Source organism: Enoplosus armatus, chromosome 7, assembly GCF_043641665.1.
Source record: "Enoplosus armatus isolate fEnoArm2 chromosome 7, fEnoArm2.hap1, whole genome shotgun sequence".
Taxonomy (NCBI): Eukaryota; Metazoa; Chordata; class Actinopteri; order Centrarchiformes; family Enoplosidae; genus Enoplosus; species Enoplosus armatus.
This window is the reverse complement of record NC_092186.1, coordinates 26686249-26699209: the sequence shown is the minus strand read 5'-3', so window position 1 is coordinate 26699209 and position 12961 is coordinate 26686249.

Sequence of the window (12961 nt, the reverse complement as noted above, 5' to 3'; positions counted from 1 at the left end):
GAAGAAAATTAAGAGTTGAAACAGCGCAGTTTTTTTCCTTCTTCCCACCAAAAGACAGAGGCTTTGTCTTTTTTATTGACAATCATCTGCCTGAAACCATTAAGTTGCTTTGCTAAGCTCATGTTTTTAAGACTGTTTGATTGTGCTTTTTTTTAATCAGAAAACAATGAGTAATAGTAGAATATAAGAGCTATATTCCAGCCTCCTCCAACACAACACACAATGCTACAGTTGGACACCAGTAATAGAGTAAGGCCCAGTGCTACTGGTATCAGGAGGAGCTGTCATTAGCAGAGGGAATCTTTTTATATGAATGTCCTGCTGCTTCCTTCCCTTCAGATGCAGATTAATTTGTCGTGAGAGTACTTCATAATAATCCAAACGGCTAAAGGCACAATGTTTGGCCAAATGCACCTTCCACAAAGAAACGTCTCAATAGAACTGAGAAAAGGCAAAGACACACTAAAACCAGAATCATGTGGCAGCACAGCCAACAGTAAACTGGCTGCTGAACTCAATTTGTGAAACTGTAGCATGGTGTGGTGTGGTGTGGTGTGTGCGTGCGTGCGTGCGTGCATGTGAATATGGTTCCTACATTTCCACACTCATCCCTGCTCTATTTTGAGGAGATGCTGTGTAGATTTTGTTTGTGTCTCAAAGAACACAGTGACGGGGTTTGTACTTGTATGTAAGTAGATTAGAAAGAGATATAGTAGGCATTGCACTATCCTTAAGTTAAAATCCCTTTTTGAGAAAGGTGTGATGATGTGGCATGTTACCAAGCTGGCAGGCTGTAGTGCATTTTTCTTGAAGTCGATGGTTATGACAACAGGTAGTGTGCATACTGACTTTGAGCACAAAATCCAGGTTCCTTGTCCAGCTCCGGAATGAGTGGAGGTCTAGAAGGTGTCCCTGGCAGGTTATGCACTGTGTAGCTCAACCCCAACCCAACCTGAACAATCTGTGGAGGAACAGTAGCAGTAGGGTTTGGTTTGGGGTTCAAACAGGGGTGAGCTGGAGACAAATGAACAGAAGGACAGGTTAGCCACAGTGCCAGGGTTGGTTTCAAGTCAGACCTTGATGGTTTATCACTGGCAACAAGCAACAAATCAAGCATTTAAAACCAGAGTATATAGGCCATGAGGTTGCTTTCTTCAGTGCTTTAGTGAGGCAAACCAATACTCTCACAGCGTCATTTAGTCAATAGTCTTTTGAAAGGCATTCATTATTTATTATTTCTTTTAAAACCTTACATGCTGTATTTTAACTTATATCCTTTTAAACATTTGAAAAGGTTTAACATTCAATAGAATCCAAACATAAATGCAATGCTCCAAATGCAACATTAGTAGAAGATCCTGACCTTTTGATATTTGTACACCATCTCTTTGGTGGTGAAAACACCAATTGTTAGGGATTAATATTTAATAATACGTGCCATATTTTAATCTCCAAGGCTTTGCAGCTGTAAAGCAGTCTGTTGAAATTTGTTGCCTGGAGATGTGGATTGGTGTTTCTGTGTTCAGGTGCGATGAGATTGAACGCCAAGCGAATTCTGCAGTCTGCAGATGTTACTACAGTAGGTGACAAGTCAAAACATTATTATTTTACTTGTTGTACAGCAGTGGTTTGTATCTTAAAAGGTATTTTCCTGATCTGGAAAGACAAAATGTTTTCCTAGGACAAAAACAAAGTATAATCCAATATTTATGACCACTGCCGTGGTCTGAGCAGGGAACCTAATGTTCATGCAGTGAAGAAGAGGAGAAGAGCAGTGTGGCACGGTCTGTAGAAATATTGGATTCATACATTGGTTTCGTTCCGGGAAGACATTTTAGAAAGCAGTTATCTGTGGGATCACAAAAAATACCTTTGAAGATGCAACCCGCTGTAGTAACAGATAACCTTTCGATTTCTTCCCCTTAAGGTTCACAGAGAAACTTTCAGAGCTTGCAACATACACATTGCCAATGTGTGTTGAGTTGTTTTTGTATGACAGCTCAGACAAAAACACACAGGTCAGTCCGATATTTTCCTCAAATTTTTCAACTTTTTTCACTTGTCTCCTAGCATTTATACATTTTAGTGTCAAACAGTATTGGAATAAGTGTGATGAGGTGAAACATTTTCAACTCACACAGAAGTGTCTCCACTTGATTTTTTGCGCCTTTTAGGCCCACAATTCACTTTGCGTTCACTTCCTGAACACAGGTGTCTGTGTCTTTTCCTTTTCCTTTGCCAGGGTTTGGGGTTAAAGTTGACAGCAGTTCCTACTAGGGGTTCAGATTTTGTACTGAAGGTGCTGATATGAGCTGGGTTTTGGTAGGGTGAGGTTTTAGGTTTGGTTAAAGTTGGCTAAAAGCTGATGTATACTGCATGGTGCTGCCCTGGTCGCTGTGCTGACCTAATGAATGCATGGCTCAAACTGATGATACCTCTTCCTCTTTATCCTGCTCTTCCTCCTCCTCCCCCGCTCCTCCCTCTCCCCTTCCTCCACTCTGTACTCTGTACTACATCAGAGAGCAGTGGATGGAAGGGCTGTATTTCTTTAAATTTTAATAATAGCCCTGTTGTTAAACTTCTATTTTGCACGATATTTCATAAAACACATTATGTGCCTTGCCTTTAGTTAAACAACAATAATACATTATGTGAAATTGATCATACTTTTCATGGTACAGCTTGAAGCACTTAAAAAAAGCTGCATGTGTGATTGCTTGACATTAACCAGTGTAGCAGGACCACAGTTTTAGGTTAAACAGTGACAGCTGGGATACTATCTCAAGTGTAACTCAATGACAGCAGAGACTGGGACAGTGGTTATTCTCTACTACCATTCAATTAAAGGCACAGCAAATTTTTACAGTGTGAAAGGAACAGTCTGACACTTGTGGAAATACACTTGTTTGTGGTCATGCATAGGGGAAGATCTAAAGCCCTGTCCTGGTCTCTGGGTTATGATCTGCCCCCCAGATACAAACACATATCACATGACCGAAGTTCTATACTTAATTTGATCACAACTGAATCATCTCCATGACAGCTAAGCAAACTCAGATTGTGGGAAAGCTCTGAAAATGCTAGTAAGTGGACACTGAGATAATATTATTTTGTCAAGCTACAGTTTCCAAGGTCAAGGATGAGCTGTACACATACGGATGTCGCCATCTTATTCTGGGTAAAACTAGACAAGAACTGTAGCTCCTAAAATGTTGGACTGTTCCTTCAATGACATAATTTGCCATAATGGTGTTGATAGCACTCATAGAGCTGATCTGGTTGAGTGGCTCTGCTGTTTATAGTGTTGGCTTATAGGTGTGTGTTGACTGAGGTAAACTGACGTTGACAGTGTCACTGTGTGCGACGCATCACTCACACAGTGTTGAAAATTAGACGTGTGTTGTCTTAAAATGTGGACAACAGTGTGTAGTAAATGAAACACTTTTTTTTAGGGTATTGTTACAGTTTGGCTACCTTGCACTTTGCAAAAGCAAAAACATTGGTTCTCAAAGTAAAGTCTGGTGGTAAGACCTACCTAAGTGTTCACAATACAAACAAAAGCCATTTAAGAGACGCTGCTCAGCTCTGTCTACATCATGTTTTCGTATCAAGTATTAAATACGTGCAAACACATTTGATAGTATTTATTGCAGGGAAAAGTCTTATACTATATTGTGAATTGTCAGGCCAATGTGGCCAAGCCACTCAATCCCATCTAATGGAAACATGTTAAACATGCTCCGGTTAGGGCTTCAAGGCTCTGCAGCCCTATCATTGGCCATTAGTACACCGTCCATTTGCCTGTATGATGACTTAAACCACATGACCATCATACCACAAAAGGCTGTGTTAGATGAGTATAGATGAGTTTGAGTTTTATATGGATGCATGCATTTAACCCTATTCTTACTCAACTTGGCTTTTAGGTTATTTTTTTTAGTTATTTCTAACTAATTGTTATTATCATGTTGCTTGTAGAATTATAGTTTTAAAAAGCAGTGTGTATTAAAATATTTACAACATGTGCTTATCAGTTATAAAAAGGATGTATAGAATGTTTAAGTCCGTCGTGTTTCTTTGCTCTCTTAAGGTGGTGGCCAAGCCACAGAGTAAGGGACCCATGAAATGGGAAACATTGTGGGTGGGCTTGTAGTATAGTTTATCTATGTGAGGGATTATGATGACAATCTTGGAAGTCAACTTAAGTCCAAGGTGAACTAGAATGCACCCAAAGAGTGTATACCACCGCTAAGGCTGCACAATTCTCTAAATGTGTTATTTTAATAACAGACAGTGTTTGGAAAAATCTGCAACTGGTTTCTGTGCACAGTGGTAGACCCTGATATCACGCTGATGAGCAGTTGGCAGCAACGTTTTTGGAATACCTAAATCCTGTCCTGTCCCTTATGGGATGAATTCTGCTAAATTACACACTGAGTTATGACCAATTAAATGTTTCTATTTGCTGTTGCACCACCTCAAAATTTGCGGAATTGCTGCAGTTTTGGGTGTGGATAGATATTTATTAAGTTAAATAATCATTTAAGTTCACGTCAAATAGGCCATACCTAAATTAATTTGTTTGTGTAGTAAATGGTATCATATATCAAAAAGCAAATGAATAGCCAAATATCTTTTTTAATTTGGTTAAAAAAAAAAAAAACGTTTAATCAGAAATGGACATTGACTATACTGATTTGTCTTAACCCAGTGTTCACAGTTCAGGAAGGTAGGAGTTGAGGTGTCTGTTCCAAAATTTCACACATGATCCAAAATGGACAGTGAGCCCCAGTCTGAGTCAACCCCAGGATAATTAGATCCTATCCAAAATAACCTTAACAGACCAAGAGAATTGATAATGATGATGCACCATGTGAGAGCTGATGGGGAGTCTGCTTGGATCCTTCAGGTATTAGACATATTGACACACACACCTGAGACCTTCAGCAATATGGGACCCCTACCAGACCTGGCTGACTCAGGTCCTGGGTCAGGTCTTGGATATTAGCAACTCAGTGGACCCATGAAGACCTTGCTAGGTGTCAGAAATTATGAGCCAAAGTGAAAAGTTCTTTATAAATAGCCATATTATGGTGCTATTTATAGAAATGCATACCTGAAAATAACATTTGTTTCTTTCCACAAAATCTTATTAAAATCTTTTCAGTCGTGCAGGATCAAAAACAGAAGCTGCTTGCCGGAGGTAATAATTCAGAGCTTTATGTCTACTGACAAGCAGCTTGGGGTGAAGTGTATTTTAGTGCTGATTAGCAATTGGCTAGATTCATAGATACCAGGCCAAGTTGTAATTACAATTTCCTGTTTCCTGTCTTTCAATCAAAGATATTTTGGCTGTAATAATGTCATAAATATGACCATGGTGATACATCCAAGACTGTGTAACCAGCAACACGAGGTATAAAGCTGGAACGTTTTACTCACATGGCTGCCACTTAAAACTACAAAGCAGGAGGAAGAAGGCTGTTTCTGTGAAATGTGTTAAAAAGAGAGTATTAGCCCATGATGGGACTGACTGACACAGTTGTGGTGTGTGTGTGTGTGTGTGTGTGTGTGTGTGTGTGTGTGTGTGTGTCTGTGCGCGCGTATGTGATTAGGTGCTGGTTGCCTATTAGCAAACGCACTACAGGAATAAAAGGGAAAAGTTCTGGGCCCACAGGCAGAAAAAGATTTGTCACTTTTAGATTAAAATAAGGCTGGACAGAATGGAGGAAAACTAAAGTCTCTCTAGTTTGGTCACCCAAGTTGAAATTTGATACAATATAATACTATAATATAATACTGCACAACTCAATACAACACCAAAAACTACAGTCAAAAATTGCCATAGAATACTGTATGACTTGCAAAGGTTATGTATATTGCAGGCTAATGTAGTAGATTACTGATGTAGTGACTTTGTGGTTGTTGTGTCTCCTCCAGCTGATGACCAAGATCACTGTGCACATTGTACTTTGGAAATCTTATTAAGGCTTCTATATTGTCTACCAGAAGCTCTACCTGTAGCCGAGAAAAAAAAGAGATTTTGATCTGTAGAGATGACATAAAAAGCTGTGTATTTTCAGAGTTTGGTCATATTTTGGATGTATGGCTCCTGGATGTTCAGAGGGGTTTGATTCTGTGTTGAAGCAGGTTATGAAGTGTGTACCCTCTTCATTTCTATTCCTCTCTATTTTTCTTCATCGCTGACTACCAGTCTGACAACAGAAAATGCAAAAAGAAAGCCAAATAGCTTCCCTACATAACACCAGCCAACCAAGTGGAAGACTAGTCCACTGTGTTCTGAAGGTGTGTCAGCTACATGTAACAAGACATACAGTATGCTCTTTCATCAAACCCACTCAAGCATGGTAAAACACCATGCAGCTCTCAGTAACTATGGTATCACTGTTGCCAATTCTAATTGAGATTTGGAAAAGTCAAATTTAGGAATTAACAATAATCAACTTCAGTGTTTTCAGGATATCTGGAAATTCCCCACCTCAAGTCAAAAGCACTAATGAGGTGAGAATAATTTGTTCGTCATGAAATTGAACTTAGAGAGAAAACAGTACACATCATCAGCCTCTCATGACAAACATTGTCCTCTCCTCGGGGTCAAAGAACATTGGCATGCAAACTCATCACTTTCTCTGCTCTATTCAAAGAAACCAGCAGGTCAACAGCATGGAAACTGAAAAAAAAAAAACCAAAACCAAAAATGATTTCAACAAGCAGTGCCTATGATTTTACTGCTAGTTTAATTTGAGTTTTTTTGTATGCTTGCAGTGCGTGTTGTGTTCAAACACTTCATGGGTCGTGTGAGACACTTCAGCCTAGGGCTTGATGCTCAGTATTGAGAACATCGCCATCCCTGGCCAGTGAAGGTTGGCTGTACAGGTCCTGAGGTGACAAGCCATAAAACAACCCAAAGAGTTGAAGAAAATCTAGAGGAAACACTGACCAAGTGGTTGCATTTTGATTATTTCCTGAATAGTGTTGAAGCATCAGCAGTAGTGAACCAGTTCTACTTCCTTTGTCTGCTTTATCTTTAACTCAGCATACTGACCTCGTAGGCCCCTTTCACAGAAGATATTTTGATTTTTATTAGGAAAAGCGCAGATGAAGATAATTAAATGAATGATGGCTCAATTCCATTTTGCTGCTTCAGTTTCAGGGTCCTGCATTGTGCATGCTGGTTCACTGTCACGGCTTACTGGGACACTTGAAGAACTGAGCTATTGTTAATGATATTAGTAACACCTGTGATTTTCCCACTATGACAAGACAAACTGTGGAAAAGGCCTGTTGCTGATCAACTCTAAATCAGGAACATAACAAATAACTAATCATTGCATTATTACTCATATTAATTACGATAGTAATTGTAGTATGGTATAATACATTGCTGCATCATACTGAGTTGTTATTTGGAATGCATCATTAATTCACCATTAATTACCATTTTTGTATGTTTTTACAGAGAAGGCACCATTAGAAACAACCCTGTCCCTTTTTTAGTCACTGCTTGCTATGTTAAACAGCTTTCAGTGAACAATTTGGCAAGGACTATATCTTTAGCCACCTTCCAAGAGTTTTAGGCTTTGCTGATGGAATGATCACAATACAATCCACATGATCTGGATACTAAGTGTCACTGTTATTGTAGTATGTAACGTGTACCATAAATGTTGGAAGTCAAAGCATTAAACAAGAAAAATGACTGCTGTTATCTGAGGTTGTGCTTAGCTGTGAATGCTGCTTTGAGGGAAATGGCCTGTGCTCAGTACCAGTCAGTTGTATTATATTCAGTGCACATTTACAGCAATACTTAATTCCACATATCATATTAACTATGAAACAAAATGTGTGCCAAGTAACAACTCAGTATAATACGTTACATAACTTGGGCGACATAGAAAGAGGCTAATATTACATAATAAAGATGCAGTGTTTAGTTATTAATTATGTACTATTTAGCCTTTGAACCAGAATCGTTTCAGCATTTGAGTTATTCAGGAACTATTTGTTTAGTAATTATCCATAGGAACAAATCATTGCGTACTGGTTCATTAACAGATCTGACTCTTGATTTATTAAATACTTTACAATCCTTGATTTATTCTGGTGTTATTAGTTAACTATACGTAAATTAGCACTTCCTAATTTCATAGCTGGGAACTACTTATGATTTTGTGTACCTTACGGTTTAGTGTTACTACCATACCTTTAATGTTGCCTAAATTTAAAGCCAGCGTGTTGCATGCAGTTTTCAATATCCCCATTTTTAATAAAGTAACCACTGAATCGACTTGATAGTTCAAAACACTGAGATGGAAGTGTGAAGCTGCTAAGCTGACATGATTGTAGTTTTGCCCTGATGGCAGGTTGAGAAGTCAACAATCTTGCTAACTTTTACGGAAACATGCACGATAGGGATGGTCAGTTTCTATAAAAGTACATCATCAAAGATCTTTTAAATTTGTTTACGACAACATGACTAAGATTTGGTGTTCCCTCTAGATTTTTCTTTACTCTGTGGTACAAACCAAGTGCTGTTCTGACCACTGTTAGCCCTGTTAGCAGAGAATAACCAAACAATATTTCTGGGAGACTCTGGTGAAGATGCGTCTTATCAGAATCATAACTGCTTTATAATTGTGATTGGCAGGTTATGGTTAGTGTTGTAAGCAGTTATAACTGTAACTGGACAGCAGTAGTGCTGGTGGTGATTCCTGTTTCCTGTTTTGCTGAATGCTGTGTGAGGAACAAAGGGACTGTTGGATATCTAACAATTAAGTTTTTGGGGAGGTTTTGGGGGGACGTTTTCATAGAGGGCTCTTTTCTATAAACTGTTAATGTTATTCAACACTCTACCCTACTGCTGCTGTTGCCTGAAAACCTTGTAACTTCAATATGTGTTTCTTTTTGCTGTTTCTTACTTGAATTGCAAGTTTGCTTTTTTATTTTCTAATGGCCCTTCAAAACCATTTCTGTAATTCAGACTCACAGCAGTTGAAAACCTTTATCAGTTACTGAAAATCAGATTTTGTAGAGCTACAAGTTTTCCTCTGACGGTGATGCCATATTGATTCCTTTCTGTATCTGCGGGTACATCGCTTCTGGACACTGTTTACTCCATTTGCTGAAGACAGTTTGTAATGAACGAAAGAGTTGTTTCTCAGAGAAAATTTTAATGCAGTCTCATATTTTAAGGATTTTTTTCTCATAATTTTTCAGATATTATAGTAAAGGACTGCTTTGCTTGCTTCCAGATATATATCCCTTACATCAGAGAGAGCATAGGCATGATCAGCTTTCATCAGTTATTGCATGACTACAATCCACACAGACCACAGCCCTTTCCACATTAACTGTACATCAGGACATTACACTGTATAGTTCATTTAGCTATGGGATAACAACACTAAATATTCGGCAATCAATAATACATGATGAGGTCTCACCCTTACCTGAGTCTATTATTGTCTATATTGGAACACCTCTGAGTGCATTACCATACCATGGTCACTTTCCAAAGAACACATTAAAGAAAATCTTCAGTACCATTGCTACTTTGTTGGGACTTTGTCGTCCAACTTGATTAATTCATTTGTCTTAATATATGATTTTAATTGACACCTGACAGCCAATCAGAAATGAGCCATAATGCACAACTTTGTATCCCAATATAAGAAAACAATAGAGGAGGTAGAGGCAGGTTATGTTTCTTATGCCAAGTCTATGTTCCAGATTCGGAGAGCTGGCGTGCTGACATTAACCCTGGCCTGAGATGTTCACTGTGGAAAGGGCTGTTGCTCTGGACTGGATGTAGTTTGTAGCGGCTTTAACAAGAGCTTTAAGTGCTTTTTCCTTTGGATGTTTTTCAGCTGAAGCAAATATCAATAATCAACTTTTATTTTCATGACGTTAAGTGTTCCTCTAAGACTGCATTCAGACAGGGACAAGAAAGGATGTCAACACTGTGGCATAGTTATGTCTTCTCATGGCCATCTAAACTGAAGTCATGGACTGACAGTTGTCTGTTCAAGGTTGGACTTTCTGTCCCTGTTTGAATGTATCATAGTTTGAGTGACAGCTGTCTGAACCAGTGTTTCTGACCTAATGTTATTCATCTGCTGTGGGGGATATTAACATCTTTGATAATATGTCATTATAACCATATTTAGCCATTGCTGTCAGCAAATGCTGATGAATTCATTACTGGAAATGAGTATGTTTCCCTATGCAAAAATATACCATTAATAAACAAGCTATACCACAACTCAGACAACATATCTGTTTGTTCATTTCATTCATATCTGCTCCTGTCATGATGACCGTGTGAATTAGCCTGCACTCTTAGCCTGCGATCAGACAGAAAACGCCTCATTCAAATGAAAAAGCGGGCTGTGTTTTTTCACGCAGAGCTAAATTCAGTCTGAAAGCAGCCTTACACTCACACACAACTTTATATTGTAATGTTTTATTTTTTCTTTGGTAAGACAGGTAAAGGGACACAATTCATGCTTGGAAATATTTCTGATACCAGAAGGACTGCTAATTAGTGGTTATTCGTAGGACTAGTGGAACTAGATAATTAGTGATGGTGGCTGGACAACTGAGCAGGCCATGGCATTCCGATGAAACTTACTATCAAGCCAGTTTGGCCAGTCAGTGTAGTTTAGCCTAAGCAGATGCAAGATGATGTAGATATAAGGCCTGGTCAAGCCACCAATAAGCTGCTCTTTGCTTGGGTGAGAGTAGGATTCAATGTGACGACGCACATAGGACACGGATTAAGACACAATGTGGGCTTACATAGAAAACAATGGGTGTGGGTGTTTTACACACATCAGCAGTGTCATCATGAACATCATCAGCACCCTTCATGTAATACCCCACCTAGACTGACGCAGTGATCTATCTGAATGGGTCAACGTGCGTCAGCCAATCCTCCTTCACAACCCTCTTCCTGACCAAGAGGAGAAAAAAGAGAAAAAGAGGACAGAAAGAATTTAAAACTGAAACTTCACTTTTATCTGGAAATTTGGTGTAATTCTCTGGTTTATCAGTGAAGCATGTGGAACAAGTGCGTATTGTCTTGAGTTTTTGTAACAGTGAGAAGCATAGTGACAGTTTCATATGAATGGATCCAATGTGGGTTGAGCATGTTAAGTAGACCCACGTCATACACGTGTCTGCTGGCTGATAGGAGAATAAGAGATGTCTATACTGTTGCGCCTCCAATAAAAATGTCCTGACAGATTTGATGTAATTCAGGACTCATCCTGAGGACAGCTGTGATACTTTTACTGTTAAACTTGGAATCTGTGAGTAACTGCTTTCCAGTCTGATGGTTAAAAAAAACAAAACACAAATCACCACGGTCTTCACCTTGGATGACTATTACCAAGGGACCTCCATGAATAGAATAGAATTGAATGTATACTAATTGATATGTTATGTTTAGAATGAACTCTATGGAAACGTATGAAGTTTTGATTTAACAATTTAACATGCTGATTATGAAGGACAATAGACCCTGAACTAACAGGGACTGATTACACTGATCTATTTAATCTGGAAAAGATTCAGCCCATGTGTTTGGGCTCTTTGCAGAGATATAAACAACAAAACATTAGTGTAACAAGTGAATTGATCATAGCTTGTAATAAGAGAAAATGCAAGTTCTGCCAATTCTTGCCTGTTGCCCCTCCTCTTTTCATCCCTCTCAGGAGGGAGAAAGTACATTCCTGTGATACAAGAAACACTGACCTGTATGGACCATATGTTATGGACACTGACATGTATTGATTCAATTTTACTACTTAATTTGCTATGTCTATATACAGTATATAGATATACATATACATATGTGGTCCTCATATCTTTTGGACCAAAAGATACACGGACCAGGAAACCATGGATGTGTGATAAAGCTGGATTTATGCTTGACGCAGTGTCCCTGGCGTGAGGTCAAGCGCGAAGGCTCTGCAAGTTGTGACGCCATGTGTATTATGAGGTGTGAAGTTGTGATTGTAAATTAATTTCCAAAACAGTAAAACCTGTTGGTGATATTAAGAAAGCTTAACAGGCAATTTGGTGACATTGTAATCACATTTTTAGATAAATTCTATATCACCCATCTTGTCAAATATAGTTTGAGGCATTATGTGCCAGATACTGCATGGGGATTTAACACCTTGTTTCACCCAGTTCATTTTTAAAGTTCCATTCATACATTCAAAGTCTATTGCTTTTAGCTCACCTTCAGAGAGGTCTTTGACAGTGATAGCCTTTTTTGACACGTGAGTTCGATTCCTCCACATAAAATTAAAGTTGAGTTGGTTTATAGAAAGTCTGAACTAAGTGCTAATGAAGATGGGTCTCTCTATACCACACCTCTAGAGATGCTTTCCATTTTGGTGAGATATGTTTACCGAAAATTGATAGATCTCTTTGTAACCACACATTAAGTTTACATTTACATTCATCTACTTTGTTTGTCAAATTAAGCAGCTCACAAAGATGTCACATAAATGCCAAGGTATTTTACCACAGTTTTGACAGGTATATCATAAATTCCATTTTGTGCATGTTCATGAATAGACAGCGGTTCACATATTTGGATATTGAGGAATCAGGCGAGCAATTCTTATTGGACTGAATAGGCGCCATCTTTTGGTTCGGTATCCAGTTCTTATATATGTTTTGAAAACTGGTGGGAACTGTCTCATCTGAACAAAACTTTTCTTACCTCAAATTGTATTTAATTGTGTACCTACTTTTGGTTTGATTTCCACAGGAAATTCTTTCACTCTCAAACAAAAAAACATAGGCTACCTTTATTTATTTATACTTTTAGATAAATACCCACACAAACTTCAGCTCCTACCTATGCCTTGCCCAATGTATGTTCTGTCACATCTGTCTGCTGTGTTTTGCTTCACTAATAATAAAA